The sequence below is a fragment of the Leptinotarsa decemlineata genome, unplaced genomic scaffold, assembly GCF_025532065.1.
Source record: "Leptinotarsa decemlineata unplaced genomic scaffold, Ldec_3_MD MMD2_P_RNA_scaffold_12, whole genome shotgun sequence".
Taxonomy (NCBI): Eukaryota; Metazoa; Arthropoda; class Insecta; order Coleoptera; family Chrysomelidae; genus Leptinotarsa; species Leptinotarsa decemlineata.
This window is the reverse complement of record NW_027412526.1, coordinates 7,970,007-7,986,091: the sequence shown is the minus strand read 5'-3', so window position 1 is coordinate 7,986,091 and position 16,085 is coordinate 7,970,007. Positions and strand designations below refer to the sequence as shown.

The window sequence follows — 16,085 nt, the reverse complement described above, 5'->3', positions numbered from 1 at the left end:
CTGAGATCTATACTTACACATACAAAACCCAACAACACTGAAGGAAAAACAAAAAATTGTATTTATAAAATACCTTGTTCTTGTGGTAAAACTTACATTGGTGAAACCTCAAGACCATTGAAAGTGCGTGAGAATGAACATCGAGATTATATAAAAAATAGACAATTGACAGGATCAAAATTATCAGAACACATTTTAAAATCAGACGGTGAACATCGGGTGGAATGGAATAGGACAAGAAAGATTACCAATGAGCCTCATTCTAATAGACGTAAGCTAAAAGAATCAGTGTATATTCTCATGTCTGGAGAGAATTGTATCTCGAATAGCTCCTTAGAAATAGACCGTACTTGGCTACCCATCTTGAAGAAAACTTTGGATAGTGGCGAAATGGCAACAAACTGATATCGGAGAGTACCTTGTATTACATCGAATGTTTCAGTTGTCAATCAACAACGTTGACATAATTTCATATTTCAAAACTTCTTTGACATCTGTCAAAGGCAGATTTTGGCAGATTTTGGCCTCCGAAACGTAAAAGATAAGTATAATTTCTTAATAATTTTTTTGATAGGCAAAATTGTGAAATACGACAAGTTACTGATAAATAGAAGATTTTTCTTTGTGAAAAATACTTTGATTTTTACGCAGTAACTTATCGGGGTAAACTAAAAAGTTTGCCCTTCTACACTTGTATAAAGTTCTCCATTATAATTTTTATATTTTTTCAGATTGTGGAAGGTAACAATTACCCAAAAAAAAGGTCGATAAAAAACTGTTTAGAAACATTTCGTACTTTAACACAAACATAACCCGCGCACTTGCTAGTATCTGAAGAAATGTATTACGCCAAATCGTTACTTTGTTACAACAAAAAGGAGACATTCTATAGATTATTCAACAGAGGTAGTGAAAAAATAAATTAAGAAAATGTCCAGAAGCTCATAACAGAAAAACCAATAAACAAAACAGTAAAATTCTAGATATCAGTAAAATCTTATCCAGAAGTGAGCTGAAAACCATATTGCACCCAATCATTGCAAAATGTGAAATACTCAACTCTGTCAACGATATTTAGGTATTTTCATCAGAGTTCAAATTGTTTACATACATTTTCTTTGATGGTGCCTATTATTTAGGTACTTGTGCCTTATTCCGCAATAAAATCTTCATCGGGGGTGTAACTCAGTGGTAGAGTGTCTGCTTCGCATGCTGAAAGTCCTGGGTTCAAATCCCAGCTCCTCCAACTTTTTTTAAATAATTGAATATTTTAATTTTTGTCCGGATTTGAATAAAAATGCATCAGCACATATAAATTTGAAATATGATATTGTACTACGGAAACATTTGCTTTTTGAGCTGCAGGAAAACCCGGAAAAACCTGCAGCACACCTTAGCAACTTTTATTAATAAATACTACGAACCGTTGAACTCAAATATACTCCTTACTCAAATTAAATTCACTTATCAAACTTCCACCCCACCCTCAGCCCTAATTTTACTGCAGTAACGCTATACTTTTGCAATCTAAGGTCCCGCCGACAATCATTACAATCGAATAAAACTCGAATCTAAAAAAGTTTTCCTGACATGACATTAATTAAAAATTTCATAAATGGATTTCTTTGAAATTCTCCAGAAGTTAAATTAAAATAATTCCCGATGCGATTTCGATATTGACGTTCCTGAGTTGAGGAAGGGTGACACGGTCGAATGAGGGTTCGCTTGTGAAGAAAATTTGGATATTGCAGATTCTTTTTCTATAAGTTGTCGGAAAATGAATTTCACCGTTCGACGAATGGTTAATTTGAATTCGATGGGAGCTTGCCAGGGCTCATTTTTCAGAGTTTAGTTTTATCGAATGAATGATCCATCAACCTTCCGGCCTATATCATTGCTTCCGATAATCTCAAAAAAGAGAATGCTCAACTTCTTAACATACTGGAAATAATCAAAAGTCTGTCCTATTTTCAAGAAAAGAGATGGACGAGATATTTCAAATTATCGGCCTATCTCTATTATCTGCAACTTTGCAAAGGTTTTTGAGATTCTTCTGGAGCGAGTTATACATATATCGGCATGTAAGTTGCAATATAAGTATAAACCAACACGATTTTATGAAAAATCAGTCAGCGGTCGCCAACCTTTTGACTGTAACCCAACATATTGCTGAATGTATTGACAATAGGGCCCAAACTGATGTTATTTACACAGACTTTTCTAAGGCCTTCGACAGGCTTGACCATGACATTCTACTAAACAAACTAGTAGCCTTTGGATTCTCTCTATCCTTGATTGCACTCTTTTAGTCCTATCTACTGGATCGAAAACAACATGTTTAGCTCAATGGTTTCAAATCTACCGAATATAGTGCTTCTTCCGGTGTTCCACAAGGGTCAAATCTGGAACCACTGCTCTTCAATATCTTCATTAACGATATTGTAGATGTTATAAATGTATATTACCTTTTGTATGCTGATGATCTGAAACTATACTGCCTCGTTGAGAACATAGATGATTGTGTGAACCTCTCAGCAAGCTTAGGACGGGTTGTAGAATGGTGTTATCGAAATAACTTGTCGCTAAATCCGGATAAATGTAAAGTCATGTCCTACAGTTTAAAAACGAACATCTTGATCTTTGATTATTCGATAGAAAACGTTTTCCTTGTGAGACCAGAAACATTTACTGGTCTTGTCGTCACATTTGACACTGCACTATCATTTAATAGGCATATCGATAATGTTGTAACCTCCTCCTGTCGTTTGTACGGATTGATTGCACGTAACAGTAGTGATTTCAAAGAAACTTCGACCTTAAAAACTCTATTCTATGCTTTCATTAGATCAAAGTTAGAATACGCGTCAGTTGTGTGGAGCCCCTTTTATCAATATCATATAGATAGAATAGAAGCAATTCAACGACAATTTTTAGAACTGCTAAGCCTAAAAACTGATGGCATTTATCCTCCAATAGGAACAACCCAATCTGAATTGCTACGAAAGCATAACTTTTCCAGTCTCGAAAAAAGGCGTGAAAACTATAGTGTTGTACTAACCAATAAAATAATAATAATAATAATTCTATTGCAATACGATCTACAAGTGGACACAGCAAAAGTCAAACTTTCGAGAAGTTAATTCTCATTTACCCTGGAGTAACCAATTTTAAAATTAACAGATATTAATGTATCACCATCGACAAATTACAGTTGAAAATTATATAAATTGAAGAGTTTTTCCAAAATATTCATGATAAACAATATTTACATAGCTATTTTTATTAATGATTTTCGTAACAAATTTCAAATTAGCCAGCAGTTAAACGAATAGTAGCATTTATGTCTCAAGTAAGAAATGACTGAACTCCTAAACTTCTTGAAGACTGTGATATTTTTAAGTTCCTTCGGTAGAGAATTATATGCTTTTATTGCCTGATAGTAAGCTCCTTTCTCATAATATGTTGAGTTATGGCTGGGAATAGCTAGTTCGTTACATTGTCTGGTGTTAATATGCATATTAGTCGAATATGAATATTTAATCAACTAAATATTTAATTTCATAGTGATAAAAATAAAATAAATACAACAATAAAAATTAATTGGCGCTCCGGGGCGACTTCATTGATTCCAGTGGCGCATTTGCTTTTTCAGCTCTCTCATAAAACAAAATGTAGGGTGTCTCCAGAGGCTCCAATAAATTCAATGCATCGTCAGAACACTTCGTGACACGACTATCGTCAAACTTAAACCAGTCCGTTTCTTCTTTGACCAAGGCGTAATAATGACCACATTCAACGCCAGAACCACAGTGAACAATGACTGCATGAATATTATAACAGTGGTCTGCTAGGTTGAAATGTTCATCTATTTCGAACCTTCCAAAGAGTTTCTTGCTTCCGTTAGAGGTTGAGTCTTGTTTGAAAATCATCAGTGTTATTATTAGATTGACTGGTGCTATACTTGTTTCCTTATAACAGTCAGTTAGTTTGGCGCATGTTTGACAATACAGTTGATCATCACCTGTTAAAAATTCCTTTTTCAGATGATTTAACAATAAGCTTTGCACGGACTGGTAATTAGTCGTATTAGGAAAAGCTAGATGAAGTTCCAGAAATTCACATAAGTTTTCAGTACTTCTTGAACATTTACCACAAAATAAACAAGTGAGGATTTTTCCAGCAAAAGATTTACAAACACAAGACGAGATGGGTTGTACGGAATCATTCAGTCCAGAGCGGCTGGGAGTATTGATTTTGCTATTGTTTTGCTCACGAAGAGTATTCAACAAGAACCCCAAGAATTCGGAACAATCCTCTTGTTGTCCTAACGAGTATCTAGTGGACTTCAAAGACTCCAGGAAATCGGTTGGAGGGAAAGATGATACCTTCTTACGAAAGGTATCATGCAGCTGCATGAACAGTTGTTTGAGTTTGATGAATAAGCAGGAAACATTCTCGTTCTCGTTCATCGTTAAAACTTCGTTCTTGAAATTCTTCGTCATGAACAACACTTGTAAAGTGCTATTCATGTAACAAGTGTTTCCTAAATTATCCAATCCAATTTTCTTCTCTAGATTTTCAGGACAACTCTCTACTGATTCGTAAGGAAGAACACGTTTCACATAATCTCCATAAGAACCATTTCTCAAGCTGCGATCGATCCTTCCAAGTGAAAAAGAGTTTCGTAGAGGGATCGATTCGGCTCTTGCTTCAAAAAGCGCTTCCACTGAAATGGTACCAATTCTACGAGGAATGCAACTATTGACGAATATTGACCACTATTTCTGGGAAACAGGTATGGATATTTTTTTTACGAAACAGACAAGACCCAAGAAGTACAACGAGGGTACTGTCAAAATATCAAGTTTACAGAACTCTTTACAAGAGCTTCTTTGATCTAGATTTATGATACATCTCGGGATTCTTTTTTGAGAAATTAATATTTTTTGTGAGTATACTGAAGAACCCCAAAATACATATAATACCATATGAAATCAATGACTGCACATGTGCATAGTAATATGTTATCAGGCTACAAACAGAGACTTGATCCCTTAAGTATCGTATCACACCACAAATAGAGCTTAATCTGTTATTCAATAAATTTATATGGGTTTGCCAACTGAGGGTTGCATCCATCGTGACACCTAAGAATTTAGTGTGATCCGATATTGGAATAGACCTATTTTGGAGTTTTGCATATAGAGATTCCTCGCAGATTATTGATTTGTTAAAAATAACTAGTCCTGTTTTGGTAATATTTAATTTAAGCATATTTGCCTCTGACCATTTGACAATACTATTTGACATGGCTGAAGCTTTGGTTGAGAGTTCTAATGCATTTGTTCCAGTGATAATGACTGATGTGTCATCTGCGAACTGGTATACACTACCAAGATTCACGGCTTTGGGTAAGTCGTTCACATATAGAAGAAAGAGTATTGGTCCAAGGATAGAGCCCTGAGGTACACCCTGCCTAATCATAATTCTACTAGATATATAATGGTTCTCTGCGTTCATTATGCTAACAACTTGGGATCTTTTCGATAGGTATGATCTAATGAGTTCATAACCCACACCCCTTATACCATACTTTTCCAGCTTATTTAGGAATTGTCAAAAGCATAGTTGACTGCCCAACATTACTGGAAAAGTTTAATATTTGCATTCCTAGAAACTGTTCCAGACACCCGAGTACTTTCTATAGAAAAACATCTCGCACAAATGTTCTGGAGAATTCTCCGATCCATACCATGTGTAAAGTGACAAACTCTGTTAGCGATAATTTAGATATATTTAGTTGCAAACTGTCAGATATAAAATCCCACTTCCTAAAGTAATTGTTTTGTCAACTATTGTAAATATAAAATGTGTTTGTAGTCTTTATAGTCACCTGTTTGTGATGTATTTATTATACTCTGTTATTTCCTGCTCTGTAATTGGGCATATGCAGAGCATATACTTTTTGCCGGCCCCGCTGGGGACCGAAACAGGTTTTTAGAGGTCAGCAGTTCTGACCTGAAAGACCACTCACCAAACAAACTAATCGGCTTCGTTAAGAAGCTGGGTTTATTAAAACAGATGAATTATTGTCAAAAGAATATTGTCATGAATATTTCCAATATGTTTAGAATTCTCAACGCGAGTCTTTGTATTCAATTGCTCTGAATGTGAAATAAGTTATTATTATATTATGCAGTATGCAAAAACGTCAAGTCTACTTTTAAGGGTGACATTTTGTACGCCAGTTTTCAATTAATTTACATTAACTGCAATGGCAGTGATGTTCAGAGTTTTATTTTTTGAAGCAAACCAACAAAGATATCCATTGTTTCCTGATCTACTACAACAAACCAACATCAATTTTTCCTTTGATTTTATCTAATTTCACTGGAGCACGTTATGGCCCGCTCCGATATCGAATGTCAACATCGCACTCCCTGGTTCAATTAAGCCACCCCTTTTTTGAGTTCCGTAATTGATTACTTTCAATATGGTCACGGTATCTACTGCGTGAACCCCATTATCATTGTCGAGTTATAAATGATCCTTAAATTCAATTTCTGTAACATCACTCAGAATAACGAGTTTCAAATTTCGGCGTGTGTTTTCCCGAAAACCTTTAGAAAAGATAGAGAGCGGCAAAACTTAAAAGCCGTTATCGATGTGAGCGATGATCATACAAATTTCAGAAAACTGATAAAGCGATGATTCAATTTCGAGTTATCATCAGTTACTTTGTGAGTGATAAATATTCTGGTGTTGATGAATCACTGCAAATAATCAATAAATATCGTTAAGAAAACAAAAACACGCTTTTAAAGGGCATCGAACTAAAAAGTTAAAAATAGTTTTTCAAATAGGCTTAAAACAATAACGAACGAAAACTGCTAGTTTTATTGTGAAAACTGGGTCAATTCAATCTTCCTGTTGAAGATGATCACTTGGTGATCGAAACGCGTGTCGAGGTGTTGAAAATAATGATTTGGCATTGGGTAAAAAATGAATATAAAATGTAAGAAACTGTTAATATGTTGAGTTTTTGAAAGTAATTCGGCAAGAATTCCGAAGACCTGAACCGGCGACTATTCTTACAGCACGTTTCTATAATGTCATGATTCGATGAGCATGTGTAGAGTTGCCCCATAACACACAGTTCCATAAGATACATGAGAATGGAATAATGAGAAATATGAGATCAGAAGCACATCCGGACTAACTGATTTTTTGAGTCTCCTTAGCAAAAATAGTTGACTAGATATTTTTTTTGCTAGGCAGTCAATATGTTCTGTCCACTTAAAGGACTGGTCTAAGGTTATACCTGAAAGTTTTACGGAGTCATGCTGATTCAGTTTACTGCTCATAGTGAAAGTAATTTCCTTTGTTTTTGTCTCATTTTGTGTTATTTTATTTGGTATCAGCCACTTATTTATATTTGGCAAAATTGACAAGTTTTTTTCTTTCAAACTTATTAAATTTGAATCGGAATGAGAAAATGATAAAATGCGAATAAAATACCATTAATGTAATGAAGATGTTCGAATATATCATTAATGTAAATAATGAAAAGAAGTGGCCCCAGAACTGAACCTTGAGGTACACCTGACTAGAAGATAATGTTGAACCATGAAAAACCGCGTGAAGTCGTTGAGTTAAATATGATTCGAAAAATTTGTAAGCAATTCCTCTGACACCATAATATTCCAATTTCTGTAATAATACCTGATGCGAGATGCAGTCAAAAGCTTTACTTAGGTCACATAGAGTGCATATAGTGTGTTTCACCTCTCTAAAAAGCATCGACCACATCGCTCACCAGTTTCGTTACGGCATGGGTGGTAGATTTTCATTCAGAGATTTATTTTCCTCAAAATATTTCGCCAGTCTCTTATTTACGATAATCTCCATAATTTTTACAATTATAGGAATAATTGATATAGGGCGATAGTTTTCAGGTGAGTTTTCATTCCCGTTCTTGTGAATTGGGATAATTTTGGATTTTTTAAAGATGTCATGAAAAATTCCGTTAATGAAACATAGATTGCAGAGTGTTGTTATAACAATATCAGATATATAATCACATCAACATCAAGAATAGGACTATACATGGTCTTTCAGACCATGAGGCTTTATATGTGAAAGTACTTATGAAAATAAAACACTCTTGTGATCATAGATTTGGTAGAATTTATAGCAGAAAGAACTACAATAAATTCAGAGAATGTTGTGAAATAATCAACTGGAATAGTATGCTAAATGATGAAGAACCATTACTTGTTTTTCATAATACTATGACAGACATTCGTCGATAAAGTTTGATGCGTGCAGCTGTGTGATACCTATATTTCCCTATCCGAGTTTCTATTCCTCTATTCTCTATTCACTTTTTCTCTATCTATTACTCTCTCACTCCGTCCCCACTCTGAATTCTGTTGCCATGACGCCATCACAGCTGATCACAGAGACCACAGATCACAGAGATGAAGATGATGATTATTCAATCAACTAATTGATGGATGTAGCCGGTACTGCGTGGTAGGAAATCATAATGAAGAAAAGATAAATTAAACTTTCTATGTTTTTTACCACTTTTATTTGTAACTAACGTTACTGCAGTTTCGTCCTATAAGGACATTTTCAAACTTATACAATATATAAGTTTGAAAATGTCCGTATAGAGATTATGATTATGATTATGAGACAGCATGTCTAAAACATAAAGATGAACCATATATATCTTAATCTGACGCGTTTGAGTATTTCAAAATGGAGATTTTTTTTGCACAATATAATAATGGCCGCGAGTTTGCGTCAGGTCGAAATCGTCAGATTATTGAATGAGAGCTTTTTTTTGTTGCACTTAACACCCCCCTACAAAATCTGACGCTCTCGATTAAATTTTTTGCTTTCAACTTTTAACCCTTACGTACAACCACCCACATCATGCAAACGATCAGATTAACACACCAACATTATTAAAAAAATACTGTAGCCGCTTCCCCCACCGATGAAAAGGTGTATATTATATAACATTTTTTTCTTCTTATCATTTGAGCTTTGCAACCTAATATGTCTCAATGCCGCTCGAGTAAATCCCCATTTTGCATCGTGGGCTCCCCTGCTATAAATTCTACTTCATTTTTCAATGTTCACCTAAACTCATCTACCTTATTTATATTTTATTTGAGAAATTGCTATGTTTGTATTTTTTATATTTAATGACATTCATTTAATTTCTTTACAAAACTTTGTCAATAAGATACTGATCTTCTGACAATAAAGCATATATTGATTGATTGATTGATAGGGCAGTGGTTTTTTTCTGAGTGACCACCAGATAGTTTAATTGGTGGTGCTAATTATTGTCAAGCCTGACTACTTATCCACCCAGCCTCGTAAGAATTTAACTTTATGACGGAGTCGTCCAGACTATAACAAAGGATGAGGGTTCTAATTAATAACGAACACAATCACTCATGGAGCGACAATTCTAGTAATTCTCACCGCGATTTTCCGAAGGACCGCTTCAGCTTAAGAGCCGTTTATTCGAATCAAAGGAAGTGCGCTAGAAACAGGAAAAGCCGAAATCTGATGTAAATACTTCCTAAATTCGCGCCCTTTAAAATGTAAATTCGTCTTGAGAATTCAATAGGTCCGAACGCAAGACCCGGGAGAAATTTAATTTCCATTTCGAGAAAGTGAGGGATATACTGGTTCTTAATAACAAAACTTTGTGAAGCATTCAGAATGAAATTTCGGTATACGTACAATTTGAAAACAACAGACTGCGGAGAAAGGCAATAAAGTTTGATTGGGAGAGAAAAATTAGGTCAAAAAGATTTCCGCCGCTAATAAACATTTCATTTCTTATGTTGGGGCTGGTTGTAAAGGAATTATTGACCAATCGGACATAGCGTTCTGTTTGTCCAACAAATGGACAAACAGAAAAATAACAGTGTAACCTCGTGACGAGGAGAATGAGAATTAGCGTTAGTTCCCGGTCGAAATCTAAGAACCGAATGCCTGCCTGCATTGGCTAAATATAATATCTTTCCAGTGACTCTGGAAAAATCACCACGGGTCGGGGTCATAAATATATTCACAAAAGATCAACCACTTGGGCCCTTGTCTTGATACGTAAAGGTCTTAACAATCAGTACCTTCTCGAAACCTCCCAAGTGGCGCGTTTCGTTCTAAATATCCTTGTTTTTCGGCAATAAACTACGGTTCAAGGAACGAGAACCTTTCAATGATATGCGATGAAAAAAAATACGAGAATGCTGAGTAGAAATTAAAATAAAAGAATTAACATGAAAAACCCCAGATGGATATTCTGTACGACTTCTCGGTAATAGAGTTATGAAAAGTTGATTTCCTAACAAGAATTTATAATACAAAAATAAAATCATTAACGAAATGAAATGTTTCTAAACTAAATAGTTGTAGGAAAAACCCAACACTTATAATATTTATATTCCTTGTAATTATTCAGAAAATTTTAATTTTTGATGCAATAAACACTAATATGTCGTTCCTAAGCATTCAACCCGGCAATGGTTTACAGTTTGCTGACTATTTCCTTCAAACCGATAAAATGATGAAGAAACTGAAGACTAGGCCACCAGTTAATTAGTTTTACAGCGATAAAACGCTTATAGCCACTACAGAACACCCCCACTCCTCCACTTTTGCCGTCATTCAGTCAACCAATCAGAAGCTGTCGCGCGTACGGCGGCAAATTCAAACCAGTAGATGAACGGGTTCTGGCTCAAAATCTCATGTCTTTTCTTATGGAGCAAAACTGTTTGCAATATTCATGACATCCAAGCGGAACCTTGTAGAACACCCAACGCGAGGTAGGTGTGTTTCGGAGAGTGGGAGAGAGAAACGTGTGACATAAAAGATGCAGGATGGAATGAGTATGGAAGAGATTCAAAAAGCATGGACCCCTTGGGACTCCACCCACCCCTCGAGCCACTTGTCACATACGTTACACAGCCATCGGCAGCCGAGTGAAATCAAATTAAAAAACAAACTTAACGGTATGAGAATCGAACCCGGGTCGCCGGCGTGGTTGACGTTGTCCGTAGTCTCTACACCAACGTGGAATATTGGAAATAATTGCGAATTGTCGATATTTATAGCGGTTGTTTAGTCAGAACCGAAATTGACTCATTCTCTATACTTGACCACATTTTTCATTTCCATAGAATTTCAGGGAAATTGTGACGTCATTTCCATGTAGAAGATAGGGAAATATCTTCAGATTTGGGGAAGAATTGATGTTTCATAAAAATGTGTGTGTGTGTGTGTAAGAGTGAAAGAGACACGTGTGACGTAATCAATGCAAAGAGATATGGAGATGGTATTGAGGTTATACGTCGCTAGCGCAAGGCGATATTGTCGGTTGTATAATAAATCGTTGTTTATGGGGTAACATAGCTTTGCCGGTTTCAAAATTAGGCATGAACGGTTAGGAAACTCTCCGCAACATACCTACTTCGAGTTGGGTGTTCCAAAAGGGTCCGCTCGGACGCCATTAAAATTGCAAAAAGTTTAGCTCCATAAGAAAATACATGGGAATGTGTGCTCGTACCCGCCTTGTTAATCTACTGGTTTGAATTTCCCGCTGTACTCTCGGTAACTTCTGATTGGTTGACTGAATAACGGCAAAAGAGGAGGAGTGGGGGTGTTCTATGGAGACACTACCCCTATGTATACCCCTATGTATGTAATTTCAGTACTTTCCTTACAGATTCGCGGGATAATCCAGTTGCTGTAGCTACCTGATGAGTCGATAAAGTATGATTCATTCTAAACTGTCCGAGTACCTCAATTTGCGTTGCTTCGTTCAGGAATCTTGGTTGATCTCTAGTTGGCAAATGTACTCGGGTTGAATATTTTAGTTGTTCTTAACAAACACTAATCTTCTCTTCCAAGAAGATAAATATCTCCGAACATGATTTAATTATGTCAGGTCAGACAATTCCGCTTTCTGCTTCGTTTGTTTGGGGTTAAAATTGACACCAATATGTCTTGCACAATCATGTCGCTGGAATTGCAAAGGCTGCTTCTCAAAAGCAGTAAATTGTACACACCTCAGCGAGTTTTGATGCTTTATAAAGCTCAGATCACTTTGGAGTACTTACTACTCTCGTGTATGGAGCTCTGCCCCCCAAACATAGCCTGAAGTTGCTGGATTGAGCCAAAATGAGCCATTTGCCTGATTGGAGACGCGAACATCACGTGCATCCTTGATAGCCTGGAACATTGAAGAAAGATTGGAGATTCGTCTCTCTTCTATACATACTTTCACGGGAGCTGCTGAAGTGTTCATTTGATTCCACCAAGAGCGGTACATATAAGAAATACATGACGGACTGTGGCTGCTCATCGTGTTGAGGTTCAACTCAGTACATCTCGAACTTCACTATTTAAGAACTCTTACATCTGAAGAACTGCGTTCATGTGGAATACACTTCCTGAGAATGTTTTTCCAGATGGATATTATCTCCAGCGATTCAAATCCAATGTGAAAAATCATTTTCACACGTTCAGCTGTGTTGTACACCACTCTTGCAGATAGAAATTGTTTCTCGTGTACACCGTATCGAGATGAAAATCAAATGTATAAATGATAAGAGTATCGTTTCCCGTCTCAAAGTAATAAATGCAATACAGAAATACCTCTCATAAACGAATATTTCAAACACTTCTTTTTTGTTACTTTTACTCAACTTAAGTGAAATTTTTCAGTTACAAATAAACAAAAATAGTGTGTGCGTAAAATGTTTGAGAGTCTTCATATTGATGCTACGATGGTAATAAGAATTTTTTGAAACATTTTTCAAATTAACAATAACCAGTAATTATGGACCTGCTTTAAAACAATCGGATGCTCTCCGACTACAGCGTATTCAGAATAGCTCTGTACGTTTCTCGTTTGGTATTCGGAAATATGTTCATATATCCCCAGCAATACAAGAATCAGGATGGTTAAAAGTTGAGAAACTTAGAACTCTACACCTTCTTACCAACACACATAAAGTTTTGATAACTCGACAACCTGATTACTTACTGAAGAAGCTTAAAACATTCTCTACGATTAACAGCTTTACTACGAGGAACAGTTCAGTTCTAGTCATCCCCAAACACAAATCTTCCATCTTCACCCGCTGCTTCTCGTATAATGCACCCAAATATTATAATCAACTTCCCTGCGAATTTCGATCATACACCATCGTAAACTTTAAAAAAAGACTGAAGGCTTATTCATCTCATTAGCTTCTTGTCCGTTCCCGACCTTGTCATTTCTAAAATGAATTTTCTAAAGTAAAGCAATAACTAAAATTTTTTGATATTGTTAACTCGACTTGTGTTCATATTATTCATTTATAGTTTCTCCCAGGTTGAGTTGAAAAACAGCCTTGGCTGATACTGTTCCTGTATACTGTTTTATTTTATTTTTGTCTATTCCATTTGTATTTTTATTGTGAATAAAGACGTATTATTATTATTATTATAAAATAAATTTTTTATTTAAATAAATGTTGTTTTATTTAATAAAACATAACTTACTGAGTGGAATGTAGCTTTGTAGCCTACCACTGAAGAGCATTTCTTTAAAGCTTTCAGGTAAAGTATCACAAGTAGGGTGTTCCCATTCAAGAATATAAAGCTGGGGTGGCTGGAGCGAGAGGGTAAGGGAAAATAAGTTAGCTATTACATCATTTTGTTTCCCCCCTCCCTATTATGAGAGTAGTTTCCACCGACTTCTTATATTTCATTTGGTTGCTCAGATATAGCCATTGCAAGTTTTCAAATTGTCACCTTGTATATATCTCCCAACATTTGAACCGAACTGGTGGGATGAGCTCATATCTAAGGAATAAAAAGGAATATCTAAGGAATAAAAAATCTTGTGTAGATTTCATAACCGAGTTTTAGGTAACAACGAAAGAAAAAAAAAAGATTTATCATAAATACTCTTATTTCCCAGCAACCAATGAATTGCCCTTTATAAACTAAATGTAAATGAGGTGTTCATAAAACAAAATTGAAAATATGAATGTATATGAACTTTTTGGAGACATTTCAGAAAGTTCCAGTACTTATATTTTCCCCAACCCATTTAATCTCCAAGATCCAAGAATATCGCTTCTACCAGAGAATTTCATGTTGTAAGTGAGCAAAAAAAACATACTCTTGGCGTTGTTAATAATCCAGTCATTTAAGCTTAAATTAGGTAAGAATCTCGGAATTCGAGATACCCGGCTGTCAGTCTGTAAAAACTTGTATATTGACACCCTAAAAGTTGTCTCAAAACCTACATATGGTAGGGTGTAAGCAACTATTAAATTTCAAGGTCAAAGGTCACAAAAATCAGTTTTTTGCGCTTTTTTTGGAAATATCTCATTTCCTATGGGTTTTTTGCTATTTGTATTTATTATCAATATTGTAGAATACAAAATCCTCTACAAATTTTGTTTAAAAAAATTTTTTATACGGTGAACCGTTTTCGAGATAGAGGGCGGAGAGCGCGCGGTCACAGCATCACTTCAGGTCAACCGGTGCCTCCGGTCGAAAACGCGCCATATATAGTTGATGAACTATCGATAAATCAATAATTATAAATATTTGTCAATTTTTATTAACTATTATATTATATTTTATCATTTTCTTCATGCATTAAATCTATATCTATTCAATAATACTGATAACCGTTTACTAAAATTAAAAAATAATTAAGAGAAAAACTTAAATCATAATATAATTACATTTCCATTTACACTAATGACATTTTAAATAGAAAATAATTTAGTGCCTCTTTAAAATCTGTAAATTTTAAAATTCTTCCACTACAGACTACAGTAAGAACGTAAAAGCTATGGAGCAGCAGGGAAGACCTGCTGCACTTTCAAAAACGTATGAAATTTGTTTCGCTGAAACAATGGTTGTACCAGTTACTCAAGAAAAATTCTTATCAAATCGAAATAACAAAGGATGATGAAGAGGAAGAAGATGATTAAAATTATAAATTGTAGTTTTTGTATCCTTATTCCATTTCTTTACTTTCAATAAAAATAAATGTATTCAATGATATTTTTTAATAAAAAGATTAATTCATAATTTATTTGTTTTTTTTTTCATCATGTAAGAAGTTATAAATATTAATTAGGTTAAAATTCAAATATAATTCCTATATTTTCATTAACAATTCTGCAAATACATGGGCAGGTAAGTGTTGTTAAATAAATTAATACTGAATAAAAAGTGGATAAGTTAGGAAAAAAATGATAAAATATAATATAATAGTTAATAAAAATTGACAAATATTTATAATCATTGATTTATCGATAGTTCATCAACGCGTTCATCAACGCTTTCATATGGCGCGCTTTTGACCGGAGGCACCGGTTGACCTGAAGTGATGCTGTGACCGCGTGCTCTCCGCCCTCTATCTCAAAAACGGTTCACCGTATAAAAAATTTTTGTAGAGAATTTTGTATTCTACAATATTGATAATTAATACAAATAGCAAAAAACCCATAGGAAATGAGATATTTCCAAAAAAAAGCGCAAAAAACCGATTTTTGTGACCTTTGACCTTGAAATTTAATAGTTGCTTACACCCTACCATATGTAGGTTTTGAGACAACTTTTAGGGTGTCAATATACAAGTATTTACAGACTTACAGCTGGATATCTCGAATTCCGAGGTGAACTCACTATAATGACTGGACTATAATTCAAGTTGTGCAAAGGTATAACTCTCGAATCCTCCCGTGGGAAAAGTACGGAATGATTTTCCAAGGAACAAATTAATCAAGCTCCGTGTTGATTCTCAAAACGGGTTAATATCCAGGGATTCATTCTTTGCTGGAGTTGTTAAATCGTGGAATCGCTAGGAAAAATAGATTAACTATCTTTTCACTCGAAATCCAGAAAAATGTTCGTTGAGCTCGAATAACGTAGTAATTATCAATTCACAAAAATTACCAATTAGTAGTTTAGTTTCTCTGCCTGAATCCATCCATTAATTCAATATTTTTCTTTCAATGATTATTCTATCTATATCTAGGGTC

General features: G+C 35.0%; 1 protein-coding gene and 1 non-coding gene across 3 annotated transcripts in view; one reads left to right on the top strand and one right to left on the bottom strand.

Moving 5' to 3' along the window:
* The window catches only part of LOC111514652 (Krueppel-like factor 7), a 401,142-nt gene that overhangs the window by 309,920 nt on the left and 75,137 nt on the right, over positions 1–16,085 (bottom strand). The window lies entirely within an intron of this gene.
* On the top strand, positions 1,175–1,246 carry TRNAA-CGC (transfer RNA alanine (anticodon CGC)). Its single transcript has one exon. It is a non-coding gene; the product is annotated as a tRNA-Ala (tRNA).